This window comes from Sapajus apella, unplaced genomic scaffold, assembly GCF_009761245.1.
Source record: "Sapajus apella isolate SASKATOON/1434 unplaced genomic scaffold, GSC_monkey_1.0 scaffold37, whole genome shotgun sequence".
Classification (NCBI taxonomy): Eukaryota; Metazoa; Chordata; class Mammalia; order Primates; family Cebidae; genus Sapajus; species Sapajus apella.
This window is the reverse complement of record NW_022436977.1, coordinates 15,541,055-15,554,030: the sequence shown is the minus strand read 5'-3', so window position 1 is coordinate 15,554,030 and position 12,976 is coordinate 15,541,055. Positions and strand designations below refer to the sequence as shown.

At 38.3% G+C, this 12,976-nt stretch overlaps 1 protein-coding gene and 1 long non-coding RNA gene across 7 annotated transcripts in view; one reads left to right on the top strand and one right to left on the bottom strand.

Annotated features, from left to right (window-relative positions):
* ATP8B4 (ATPase phospholipid transporting 8B4 (putative)) overlaps nt 1-12,976 on the bottom strand; it is a 381,647-nt gene that overhangs the window by 80,978 nt on the left and 287,693 nt on the right. For all 6 annotated transcript variants that reach the window (XR_004274964.1, XR_004274962.1, XR_004274963.1 and 3 more), the window contains one exon: nt 10,587-10,673. The gene's annotated coding sequence lies outside the window, so the exon portion shown is untranslated. The remainder of the gene's footprint in view (nt 1-10,586; nt 10,674-12,976) is intronic.
* Nucleotides 7,537-12,250, top strand: LOC116564561. The gene is made up of 3 exons (XR_004274971.1): nt 7,537-7,985; nt 12,134-12,136; nt 12,238-12,250. It is a non-coding gene; the product is annotated as an uncharacterized LOC116564561 (long non-coding RNA).

The window sequence follows — 12,976 nt, the reverse complement described above, 5'->3', positions numbered from 1 at the left end:
TTGAGCCCATGAGTTCAAGTCTAGCCTAGGCAACATAGTGAGACCACATCTCTAAAATAAAATAAGTACTATGTACAGTTAAATTACTGATTCCCTTCTAAACTGCAGAAAATGAAGACATAATTCTCCACGAAAATTGAATATGGATGTTTTGGGTACTAAGATAACAAGGGTAGTGTTAAAATGTAAAATGAGTAATTAAGCAAAAGTCTGACTATTCAATAAATGGAACTCTGCATCCTTTTCCTGTACTCTGCTCCCAGAACACTCTAGACAATTGTATCTGCCTTTTGCAGCAGATTTAAGGTTTCCTCTCTGAAAAGACCAGAAATCCCAGAGAACAGTCCTGCAGATACCAATGTTTTAGGGTTCCTGAACCAAAAAGTTAGGTAACTTTCTGATTACCCTCCTGTAAAGCCCACAAGTTAGCTAGCCCTGCATAGAGAGAAATAATACGCAACCAGCTTTCTAGATCTCATTCTGAAATATGAATGGACAATCAAAAATCATCAGATGAGCTTCAGCATGAAAAATAAAGATCAAAATCAAAATAAGGAAAAAACTTGAAAAAATAGAGGGTAAAGAAACCATAATTTATATCTTCAAGAAAGATAAGTGAAGATATTATATCCATGGAACAATAATTTGAAAATCATACCCCATTTAGGTGAATAGTAAAAGCCAATGTACTGGAATTCTCTTTGTTCTTCCTGGCATTTGGGGATATCCAAGGACCTGTGCTTTTAACAAAGATGACTTAATGACTGTCTAAGGACTGAACAGATTACTGCACAGGATGCCTGGTTTCAAGTTATATACCCTTAGTATAAGTTCTCTTTTCTGACTGTAAACCTATTTGCATTTGCATTTCTAAAACTCCCGTAGGTTTCTGGATATTGTATAGATACTGAGTATATCTATACAATATCCAGGTACAATTGTGTAAATTTTGTAGTGTTTAATTTTGAGGTAAGAGTTTGTTACAAATTATAAAAGCTATTTTCATATTAAGACCTCAGGGCTATTTTGGGACCTACAAATAAAGGTGATTCCCAGCATCTTCAATTTTTGATATTTAAAAAGTTAATAATCTTTAAGTTAAATATAACATGATATTATTTAGCAAAAAGAATGTGCTTATCCTTAACTTCTAACAAATAATGTGTCTAATGTTTAAAAATATGGAAAAAATGTGATAATGTAAAAAAGTGGGAGAATTGTGGCTAAAGAACAAAAAATCACTTGTTAAATAAAACAAGAAGAAAACAAAGATAAATCATAGTGCATAAAAGAGTTTTTAGGAAAAATAAAGTTTGAGCAAAAAGAAAAATATCAATAAAAGATTCAATGTGAAGTTGAGAACATTTTTCAGAAAGCAGAATTTTAAAAAGCTGAGACAGAAAATAGAAAAGTTTAAAAAAAATTAAAGAATCACCTGGGAGATCTAACATAAGACTAATAGGAATTTCAGAAAGAGAAAATGACAATGTAGAATTTTTATTTATTTATTTACTTTAGACACATGGTCTCACTCTGTCACCCAAGCGGGAGTGCAGTGGTACAAACACAATTCACTGCAGCCTCAAACTCCTGGGCTCAAGTGATCTTCCCATCTCAGCCTCCAAGTAACCAGGACTACAGCTACATGCCAACTTACCCATCTATATTTCTTTTGTTTTTTGTAGAGACAGAGTCTCATTATGTTGCCCAGGCTGGTCTTGAATGCCTGGGTTCAAGGGATCCTCCTACCTCAGCCTCCTGAAGTGCCAGGATTACAGATTTGAGCCACTGTGTGAGGCCAAATTTTTACTTTTTTTAAATTTTATTTTTATTTTTGAGACAGAGTCTCACTCTGTCACCAGATGCCAGGCTGGAGTGCAGTGGCGAGACCTTGGCTCACTGCAACCTCCACCTCCAGGGTTCAAGCAATTCTCCTACCTCAGCCTCCTGAGTAGCTGGGACTACAGCAGTGTGCCACCACGCCCAGCTAATTTTTGTATTTTTCGGTAGAGATGGGGTTTCACCATGGTGGCCAGGATGGTCTCAATCTTTTGACCTCATGATCTGCCCACCTCAGCCTCCCAAAATGCTGGGATTACAGGTGTGAGCCACCACACCAGGACCCAAATTTTTATTTTTAATCCACAGACAGACACAAATTTCTAGAATGAAAGAGTCCATTGTGTTACCTGCAATTCTGGATGAAAAATGGGAAGAAAGATCCATGAAGGAACATAGTGAAATTTCCAATGCTTAAATTTCAAAAATAAACAAATGAACAGTAGCAGCAACCAAAACAGGCGACCACCAAAGATTGTGAGTAAGAAAGGCATGAAACTTCAAAAAGCCAGAAAACAGTGAAGTAATGCATTAAAAATTCAGAGGGAAAGTTATCTTCTATTCATGATTATGCTATTAAGCTTGAGGTAGATACTATAGAATAAAAGTATTTTAGCCACATAATACTAGAGGATATTCTTCATCACAATAAGGGGTTACACTGAGAAAGGAAAATGTGAGAATGGCTACACCACAGGAAATCCTAGAGAAAATACTCAGAGACATAGAAAATGCCTATTCATGGGAATACCCGAAGAAAACAGTCAAGACTGAAACAAAAGAACTCCTGGAGGGAGACCTATGTAAACAAACAAACAAACTGATGCATCTGGCTATGTGAAAAACAGAATGAAAATCAGGGTATTTTTTTCATATCTATCATCGTATTTGGAGAAAATTTTGCATCTGTTTTATACTAGTACATAGAAAACTAAGCAAATAAAAGAACAAGGTAATAGCGCTAGGTGCCGTGGCTCATGCCTGCAATCCCAGCACTTTAGGAGGCTGAGGCAGGCGGAACACGAGGTCAAGAGTTTGAGAACAGCCTGGCCAAGATGGTGAAACCCCGTCTCAGTTACTAAGAATACAAAAATTAGCCGGGCATTGTGGCACGTACCTGTAATTCCAGCTACTCAAGAGGCTGAGGCAGAAGAATTGCTTGAACTCTGAAGGTAAAGGTTGCATGAGCTGAAATAGAGCCACTGCACTCTAGCCTGGGCTACAGAGCAAGACTCCTTCTCAGAAAATAATAATAATGAGGTAATAATAAAGAAAAACAAAATTTATATAAAAAGAAACTATTTTAGTACTCTACCTACCTAATAGGGAAGAATATTTACATAGACATTATAATACAAATGTGAAATATTTATTTAACAAACATGGTGATATTAAATTGATAATATCAATTATTACATGGATAAATTGGAATAAAAGGATTATAAGGTATGGAAGAGAAGTAGGGAAGACAGAAAAATCCTCATCTGCTATAATATAGAGGCAAGAGATTATATCTAAAATAGATAGAGTATAGACATAATATTTATAAATATGAAGATAAATTCAGAAGAGAAAGCTAAGAAACAGTACTGGGACATGAGTAAAGTTATAGCTTGGGACTACGTTTTTTCTTGGTAAGCCTCATAGTACTATTTAACCTTTTAAACTATGCATTTATGGTTTTAATAAAAATAAATTTTAGATATGCTAAAATTATCACTGATCTCCACTACTATAGTGTTGATAGGAAGCTTCCTAATGTACCTTCTTTGTTGGGTCACAAAACCTACTAATTATCCTTTTATTACTTATAAGACAGAGATCCCAACTGTCTTAGACACTTGTATCAGTTAGCTATTGCTAGGTAACAAACTTCTCCCAAAATTTAGTGTTATAAAGCAATGAGCATCTATTATTGCTCACAAGTCTATGGATCAGCTGGATACTTTTCATTTCATTAAGGCTTACTCATCTATCTGATATTAGTTGTGGGTCAGTTAGGCATCTCTGCTGCTATAGACAAGGTTCTCTCACATGTTTAGAGGTTGCTGGTTCTTTGCTTCTCTAGGATGGTATTGGGTAGAACAACCATGTTGGCTCTCTGCCATATAGTTTGCTATCCTCCAGCATTTTAGGTGGGCTTGTTCACATGGCATCTTTCCAAGGTTCCAACATAGTGAAAAAGGGCTCAAAGACTCTTGAGTCTTGGCTCAAATTGGCAGTCCATTACTTCTGTCTCACTGTGTCAGTTAGTGCAATTAGTAGGAAAACCCAGATTCAAGGAATAAGGGAATAGATTCCATCTGTTTATGAGCAGAGCTGTAGTCATATTGAAATGGGTGTGGATATGGGAAGGAACAGAAAATTGTGACCATCGTTGTAGTTAGTCTCTTTCACCACTCAAAGAAAGTCCCACTTCCCTTCCTAAATAAGTTTTCCCAAGTTCATATACATACATGCCTCTATGTCCTTACTTTGCCCAAAAGGCTTTTCCTACCTTCTACATGACATTCAAAAATCCTTCCATCCATGTAGACTATAGGTCAAGTTTCTTCTCTCCTTCTAAGCCTTTCCTGGCCTTTCTAAGCCTTTTGTGATCTCCTATATTGTCAATATCATTCATTTGCCATTTGATAATTTATTGTTACCGTGGTGATATCTTAGCCTTGAACTAGGCTATACCTTCCTTGACGACAGGAATTGTGTCTTATGATGTTTTGAAAAATACTACCATCTGCCCAGAAGACTGTCCATAAAGAAGGAATGACTGAGTGGACAATCAGACTACCTCCTCTAACTTGGGACAGTCTGTCTGCCTATATAAAGCTGGATGGGCAGAGAATTGGAGGCTATAAAAAAAATGCAACAGAGATTTGGGGAAATGAAACTGATCTGTATCCTGATTATGGTTATGGTAACACAAATATACATGTCAAGATTTATCGAACTGCATACCAAAGGAAAAAAAAAAGTAAATTTTACTCTATCATGATGAAAAAAAAAGCCTCTTAACTCTATAAAATCGTAACTCCAGGGTATGTAAATTGAGCAATTTCCTGGAATCCAAAAAATAAATAAGTAAACAGAACACAGAAGAAAGGAAGCAAGCTATTTCCTATTTTATCCTCAAAAAATACAAACCACTACATACAGAGTCACTGAATCTCCTTATGAACTAAAATAATGGATGCTGCTTAATCCTCTTGTGCTGAAATCTTCCTGTCTGTGTCTATTATATTGGAAAATGCCCTTGCCCTGGCTGGACTTACCTCTGTTTGGGCTATGTGGAAAGAAGGCTGACTGGAAGGTGTACTGAGAGACCCCACTTCTCCCCAGCATTAGGGAAGAGATGTCAAGAGCCTTTCCCACCCCTCTTATATTCCTTTCCTGCTGCATGAGTATCTTGGCCTAAGGCACACTGGACAATCTCACAGGAGCCAGATATTAGGCATCCAACATCCTTTTATTAATTATTATGAGGAGTTGAGTGCCAATATTCAGGGAAATTGGCCCACTGGCTTCCCTTCAGGACAAAGAGAACCTATTACCATGTCTCCCAGACACCCCTGCCAATCTGCTTTTGAAACCTCCTCTCTCGCCCATCTGTATTTGATCTGCAATATATTTTGTTATTCATTTTCTGGTAAAATATTTTAAAGCTTAGATATTTGTCGTTTAGGTGTTCCTTTGTGAGTTTCATTAATTCCTCCTATAAAGATACCGTATTTTCTATAATGAGAAATTTGTTCCTGGATTGTGTGGTCACCATCAAAGCTCCTGACAATCTTTCTTTTCCAACGTAAATGCAATCTGTCAACTGCTGAATGGTTTAAGATTCTTATGACTAGTAACAAGACCATCCAAATCATTTGCACTCCATAAAATTAGCATTCTCCATAGCCCTGGTCAGTCTGGAGAGTTAGCCCTATCTCACGTCTTCTTTTTCTCTATTGCCCCAGAATTTAAAAGAGACACTGTCAGTTTAGTTTAACCCTACATTGGGAGGTATCTAAAAATAGTTGTTGTAAAAATCTGATGATAGTTAAAATGTTTTCAAAGTTTAAAATGTTGTACATGTCTTTGATTCCTGTGTTGAGACAAATTATTATTTTGACAGCAAAAAATCAATTCATATTGTTAAAAAAAAAAGAAGAGAGGAGATGGATAGCAAATTAATTGTGCTGGTTATTTGAGTTGCCCACGCTGAAGATACATATCAAACAAAACAAAATTAGTAGAAACCTGAAGACAGAACAGACGGTAACTTCAGCTGTGAAGCTGTTGATCCTTATCTCTCCTGTCAAATTCTGGGCAAGAAAAGCACATAGATAGTCCATGTAGCCCTGGGCACCTTTATGCTTTCTGAAAGATAACCATGGTGTGTAACAATTGTGTACACATACGACCTCTGAATATTACACAATACCACCTGGTAAACTCCCTGTAATTCCTTAGCATTTTATTGGCCTCTTTGTATCCTCGTCTTTTCATCTCTCTCCCTGACCCATCAGTAGTCTATTAGAGCAGAATATTTCAGCATGGTGTGTCTGTGTTCCCAGCTAGATGGAGAAAATTTATGTCAACCATACAAGGATTTTTAAACAAAGTGAATAAAGCATCATCTCAAGATTTTTCACTTGCATGAACTTATTCCAAGGCTCTATTTCTAATTTTGCATTTATATTATTTTTCTTAAAATTCTTCCTCCCCTAAATTGTGCGAGATCCAGATCCCACAAAGTCCACATATGCCCCTGGTCTCTATTCACCCCTGGACCCTTTCTTACCCAATACTCCATTAAAAACTGAAATATGATCAAAGAAGTACCAAACTTGCTTGGCTTTGAGTCTGTCTATCAAATGGACAATTCATCAAACCGTTTTTAAAGGTATCTATATTATTTCATTTTCATGCTCCTGATAAACACATACCCAAGACTGGACAATGTACAAAAGGAAGAGGTTTATTGGACTTACAGTTCCACATGACTAGGACGGCCTCACAATCATGGCAGAAGGTGAAAGGCACATCTCACGTGGTGGCAGACAAGAGAAGCGGGAGCTTGTGCAAGGATACTCCCATTTTAAAAACCATCAGATCCTGTGCGGCTCATTTGCTATGACAAGAACAGTGCAGGAAAGATCCATGCCAATAATTCAATCACCTCCTACCCAGTTCCTCCCATGACATGTGGGAACTGTGGGAGTTATAATTCAAGATAAGACTTGGGTAGGGACACAGCCAAACCATATCATTCTACCTCTGGCCACTCCAAATCTCATGTCCTCACATTTCAAAACCAATCATGCCTTCCTAACAGTCCGTGAAAGTCTTAATTCACTTCAGCATTAGCTCAAATGTCCACAGTCCAAAGTCTCATTGGAGACGAAGCAAGTCCCTTTCACCTATGAGCCTGTAAAATCAAAAGCAAGTTAGTTACTTCCTAGATACAGTGCGGGTACAGGCAATGGGTAAACACAGTTCTTCCAAATGGGATAAATTGGCCAAAACAAGGAGCTACAGCCCCTATGCAAGTCCAAAATCCAGTCAGGCAGTCAAATCTTACAGTTCCAAAATGATCTCTTTTAATTCCATGTCTCACATCTGGGTCATGCTGATGCAAGAGGTGGGTTCCCATGGTCTTGGGTAACTCCAACCCCATGGCTTTGCAGGGTATAGCCTCCCTGCTGGCTGCTTTAGTGGGCTGGCATTGAGTGTCTGTGGCTTTTCCAGGTGCACAGTGCAAGCTGTAAGTGGATCCACCATTCTGGGATCTGGAGAACGGTGGTCCTTTTCTCACAGCTCCACTTGATGGTGCCCTAGAAGGGAGTCTGTGTGGGGGCTCCAACCTCACATTTCCCTTCGGCACTGCCCTAGCAGAGGCTCTCTATTAGGGTCCCGCCCCTGCAGCAAATTTCTGCCTGGCCATCCAGGCACTTTCATACGTCTTCTGAAATCTAGGCAGAGGTTCCCAAACCTCAATTATTGTGTACTCACAGGCTCAATACTACATGGAAGCTGCCAACGCTTGAGGCTTGCACCCTCTGAAGCTATGGCCCAAGCTCTACTTTGGCCCCTTTCAGTCATGGCTAGAGCAGCTGGGATGCAGAACACCAAGTTCCAAGACTGTACAAAGCAACAAGATCGTGGGCCTAACCCACAAAACCACGTTTTCCTCCTAGGCCTCTGGGCCTGTGATGGGAGGGGCTGCTGTGAAGACCTCTGACATACCCTGGAGACATTTTCCCCACTGTCTTGGGGATTAACATTTAGCTCTTCATGACTTAATCAAATTTCTTTAACCATCTTAAATTTTGCCTCAGAAAATGGGATTTTCTTTTCTATCATGTTGTCAGGCTGCAAAATTTCCAAACTTTTATGCTCTATTTCTCTTATAAAATGGAATGCCTTTAACAGCACCCAAGTAACTTTTTGAATGCTTTGCTGCTTAGAAATTTCTTCTACCAGTTACCCTAAATCATTTCTCTCAAGTTTTAAGTTCCACGACTCTTTAGGGCAGGGGCAAAATTCTGCCAGGTTCTTTGCTAAAACATAACAAAGTCACGACTACTCCAGTTACCAAGTTCCTCATCTCCATCTGAGACCACTTTAGCCTGGATTTCATTGTCCATATCATTACCAGCATTTTGGTCAAAGCCATTCAACAAGTCTGTAGGCAGTTCCAAAGTTTCCCACATTTTTCTGTCTTCTTCTGAGCCCTCCAAGCTGTTCCAACCTCTGCCTGTTACCCAGTTCCAAAGTCAAGTCTACATTTTTGGATATCTTTTCAACAGTGTCCTACTCTACTGGTACCAATTTACTGTATTTGTCCATTTTCCCATGGCTAATAAAGACATACCTGAGACAGGGCAATTTACAAAAGAGGTTTGCTGGACTTACAGTTTCACATGGCTGGGGAGGCCTCACAATCATGGCAGAAGGTAAAAGATACATCTCACATGGTGGCAGATAAGAGGAGAGAGAGATCATGCAGAGGGAAACTCCTGTTTTTAAAACCATCAGACCTCATGAGACTCATTCACTATTAGAACAGCTCAGGAAAGACCCACTCCCATAATTCAATCACTTCCCACCAGTTTCCTCCCACAACATGTGGGAATTGTGAGAGTTAATAATTCAAGATGAGAATTGGGTGGGAACACAGCCGAACCACATCAGCATCTTTTCTTTCTTCCTGAGTTCTTTCATGTTTATATGTGACATCATGTTTTCATATTAACTGAAAAAATTTTACTCCTTTTGCTTCTCCCTGTCACTTCATCATCTTCAATGTAGAAAGTTAGGTCATGCCAGTGAGCAGCTGTTAGCCTTCCACCATGAAGCAAGAGACTGTCAGTCTCCAAATGGAAGACTAAAAATGCAGGGAGGCTAAATTTAAGATAAATACTTTTGCAGCCCCCAAATAGATGGACACTTTCTGCAATGTCTTGTGGCTTTTCTGTTTTCTTAGTACTGAGGTTTCAAAGTCATTGGTAATGAACATAAGGCACTCATCTTAAGATTAGTCTTTCTGCTCAGTAGAGAAGGAACTGTATGACTAGTTTTGTGATGACTTTTTTGAGACAGTCTCACTCTACTGCCCAGGCTGAAGTGCAGTGGAGTGATCTCTGCTCACTGCAACTTCCCCCTCCCAGATCCAAGTGATTTTCATGCCTCAGCCTCCCGACTAGCAGAGACTACAGGCATATACTACCACACACAGCTAATTTTTATATTTTTGGTAGAGACTGGGTTTCACCATGTTGGCCAGGCTAGTCTCGAACTCTTGGTCTAATGTGAGCTGCTCACCTCGGCCTCCCAACATGCTGGGATTACAGGCATGAGCCATCTAGTTTTGTGATGACTTTTTCCAGTATTTAATTAAAAGGTGAGTTTTCATGCACCTGAATGAGTGACCTAGGGGCAGGAAAATAAAATAATAGGGCTGAGAGTCCTGATCCCCACCACTAACTGCCCATCATGGGTTTGATAATCAGAATGACCTTAGCTCAGGGTTAAGCCTGTAAGTTCCTGCATCAGACAGTCTGGGATGGGATAGAGAGTCAAGTAAAGGGAGCACATCCTTAGAGCTGTGTGTAGTTTTTTTCACCAAAGCAGCCCAAGTCCTCTCTTTAGCTTGAAAAACATGAAATCAAATTCCCATCTAATCATCCCCATCTTAAAGCTTTTACTTGGCCTTCTGCTTTTCACTCCAAGCTTTGTTTTAGCAGCTTCAGATACAACCACAGAAGAGTCAGTGATTAGGAGCACAAAAGCACAGAAGTTAGGCCAGGCATTTCTGGGATGATACATCATGTCTTGCTTCTCTCATTCATTCCAACCTTGGGTTAACCATTTTAAGCTTTAGTTTCCTTATGTATAGAATGAGGCTAGAATTTGTGTTGTTAGAAACTAAATGAGATGTCTGTAAAGTCCTTAGAAAATATAAGCACTCAATAAATATTAGCTTTTTTTCATGCCATAATTATCTTTCTGGAGTGTCCTAAACTAAGTGAATCATCAGGTATTTGATAGATAAGAGCCAAGTGATTTAATACCAAAGAGGATGGAAAGACATGCTTATTCCCCACTCACTGTATCTTTTTCCTCGACCAGAAGCCCTGAGATGAATGTGAAGAAGCAGGAAATGGAAAGAGAAGAAAATACATAGAAGATCAAGTGTACTGAAAAAATAAGAATCCTGAAGGTCCAGAATGATCTAGTGACAGAGTATAAATTTCTGATACCATTAGAGGGTCCTTGATCTATCCTTAGTATTCCTTCCAACCTCAGTAGGGTTTCTTCCTCCAGAAGAGTTTGGTGAACCTCAAAGTCTAGAGAGAACAGCAGAGAAAAATGTTAGCAAAGAAAACCAGAGTCTGAAGAGTAAATTATTCTTCTTATTGACAGAAGAGTTCTAGTTAAGTAGTCAAGTTAGATATTAATCCACTTATTCAAACTAGCAGGTTTATGACATTTTAAAAGTAGAGATTATTAACGTCATAAAAGAAAATTGTGAAGCAGCTCATTAAATGCAACATAAGTACCACAAGCTCTCATGGCTAGAAAGCAATTTAAAGACCATTCAGTTCAATCCCAATGTCAGATGATGTAACTCAAGTTCAGAAAGGCCAAATGACTTGCTCATGGTCACACTGCAAGTTTGGCCAGATAGACAGTCTAAAATCAGCTGGGATAGACAAACAATTGCCTTGGCTTTTAACTAACTAACCCAAAGCTGATCAGTCAAATTGGTTTATAAATATAAATACAGGTTAAGAAATGCCCATATGTAAACAGAAAAAAAAAATAAAAAGATTTGATTTACATTTACACTGCTTTTTCTTTAAAGGATACTATTTATAAAGATTTGTTGATTCACAAGCCACAAGCCTTAAGAGAAGATAGTTTCACTTGTATACTTTTTCCTCCTCAACTTTTTTTTTATTTTAACATGGGCAAATAATGTGATAGAATAAAGATTATTAATGTCTTACTATTCTCAGACCTCAATTTCCCCTTCCCTATCCATCAAAGGCAGCCTATCTTTCCCCACCAAACCTGCAGTCAGCTCAGAAATAGGATTCTTTCCAACCAGGAGATTTAGCCTATCTAAAAAAACAAACAAACAAAAAACAATGGGATAGGCAGAGGAGGAAGAAGAAATGGGAGGTAAAACCTTAGTGGGTTGGGTGGAGGAGGGTGAATTTTAATCAGGATGCTTGGGAAATGTGTTTTAAACTATGTGTTTCAATCTCCTTCAATACCCTCCAATAGAATTCCTTTCCAATTCCTTTTTTGCTCTTAAACTATGCTTCTTACAAAAGACACTGCCATAAAACTGAACCTCCTGTAGAAACTCTTCTTTTGGGCATCTGGGTTTATAAGGGTTACAAGCAGTGGTGTACTAGAAACAGCTTGTACTGGCTTAGAGAACAAATTCTGTGCATCTCTTCCCAATTCTATTCAGTGATCTCATACTGGTAGTTTGAAATTGGCCATGGTGGGAGTATTTACACCATAGAAATTGGCAAACATTACAAATCGGGTCTTGTTTTTTTTCCCTCCCAGAGAGCTGCTTTACTAGCAAACCACTGGACAAAAAAACACAATGGTAAAATAATCCTCCTCCCAGTTTTCATATTTTGATATTGTTGTTTTGTTTTTGAAACATGATAGTTGTGTTTTCCTTTGGACTCTATTTTATAAAATACTTCTAAAAAGTTCCAAAGTCACACTCCACACACTAGAACCCTGCCAGCTCTTTCATGAACACATGCACAAGTAAAGTCAGGGAGTGGTTGAGGGACTGTTTACTGTTTTATTCAAATCCACCCCCACCGTTAAAATAACAATGCATGCTATAATAATGGATATCATTATTGTAGTATTTGAAAGAGAGCACACTTCTATCCCTTAAATATTTAAATTTATTATTAACAAAATAGCCCTCTCCTAGGAGCCTTGGCACCTATAACATATTTTAAAACAATATTCTTACCTTCTTTTTCTCATTTTTTATTCCTTTGAAAACATTAAGAAAGCTACAGACCCTCTAAGCAGAAAAGTTACAAAGCAAAAGTCCAGTTAACTCCAGGTTAAGAACCCCTGATTGTAGATAAGGGCCTCATTCTCAAGTCATTTGCAGTCTCCTTGGAAAAACATTTTGGGAACTTCTGTTCTGAAATTCCCTTGAAAATCTGTTAAATTTTTGGACATATTCTTAGTAGTGGCATCCTTAACCTCTTGGGGAAGATTAAACTTAAAAGGAAAAAAAAAGCCAAAGGTCATTTGGCACCAAAGCTGATGAATACAGCGTGCAGTGGAACTGAGTATTGCCTTTTTTGGTAAAAACAAATAGGGAGAGGAGCAATAGGGCCCTTTTTCTTTCCGACACATAAACTAGCTCTGTAGGCAATTCCAAGAGAGGATTTCTGGAAAAGATCTGGGCAATACAGCATCATCACAATAAGTGGATATCTTCCATTTCTCTGCCCAATATTTATGGGGCAGATGATAAGGGAAAATCTGGATGCATAAGTTATTAATTTCTACCAATTTAATTAAAAGAAATCAGTATCATTACCATATATATCCTGTTTCCAGTAGTTTATGGGTATCAGACTTTTAACATGTA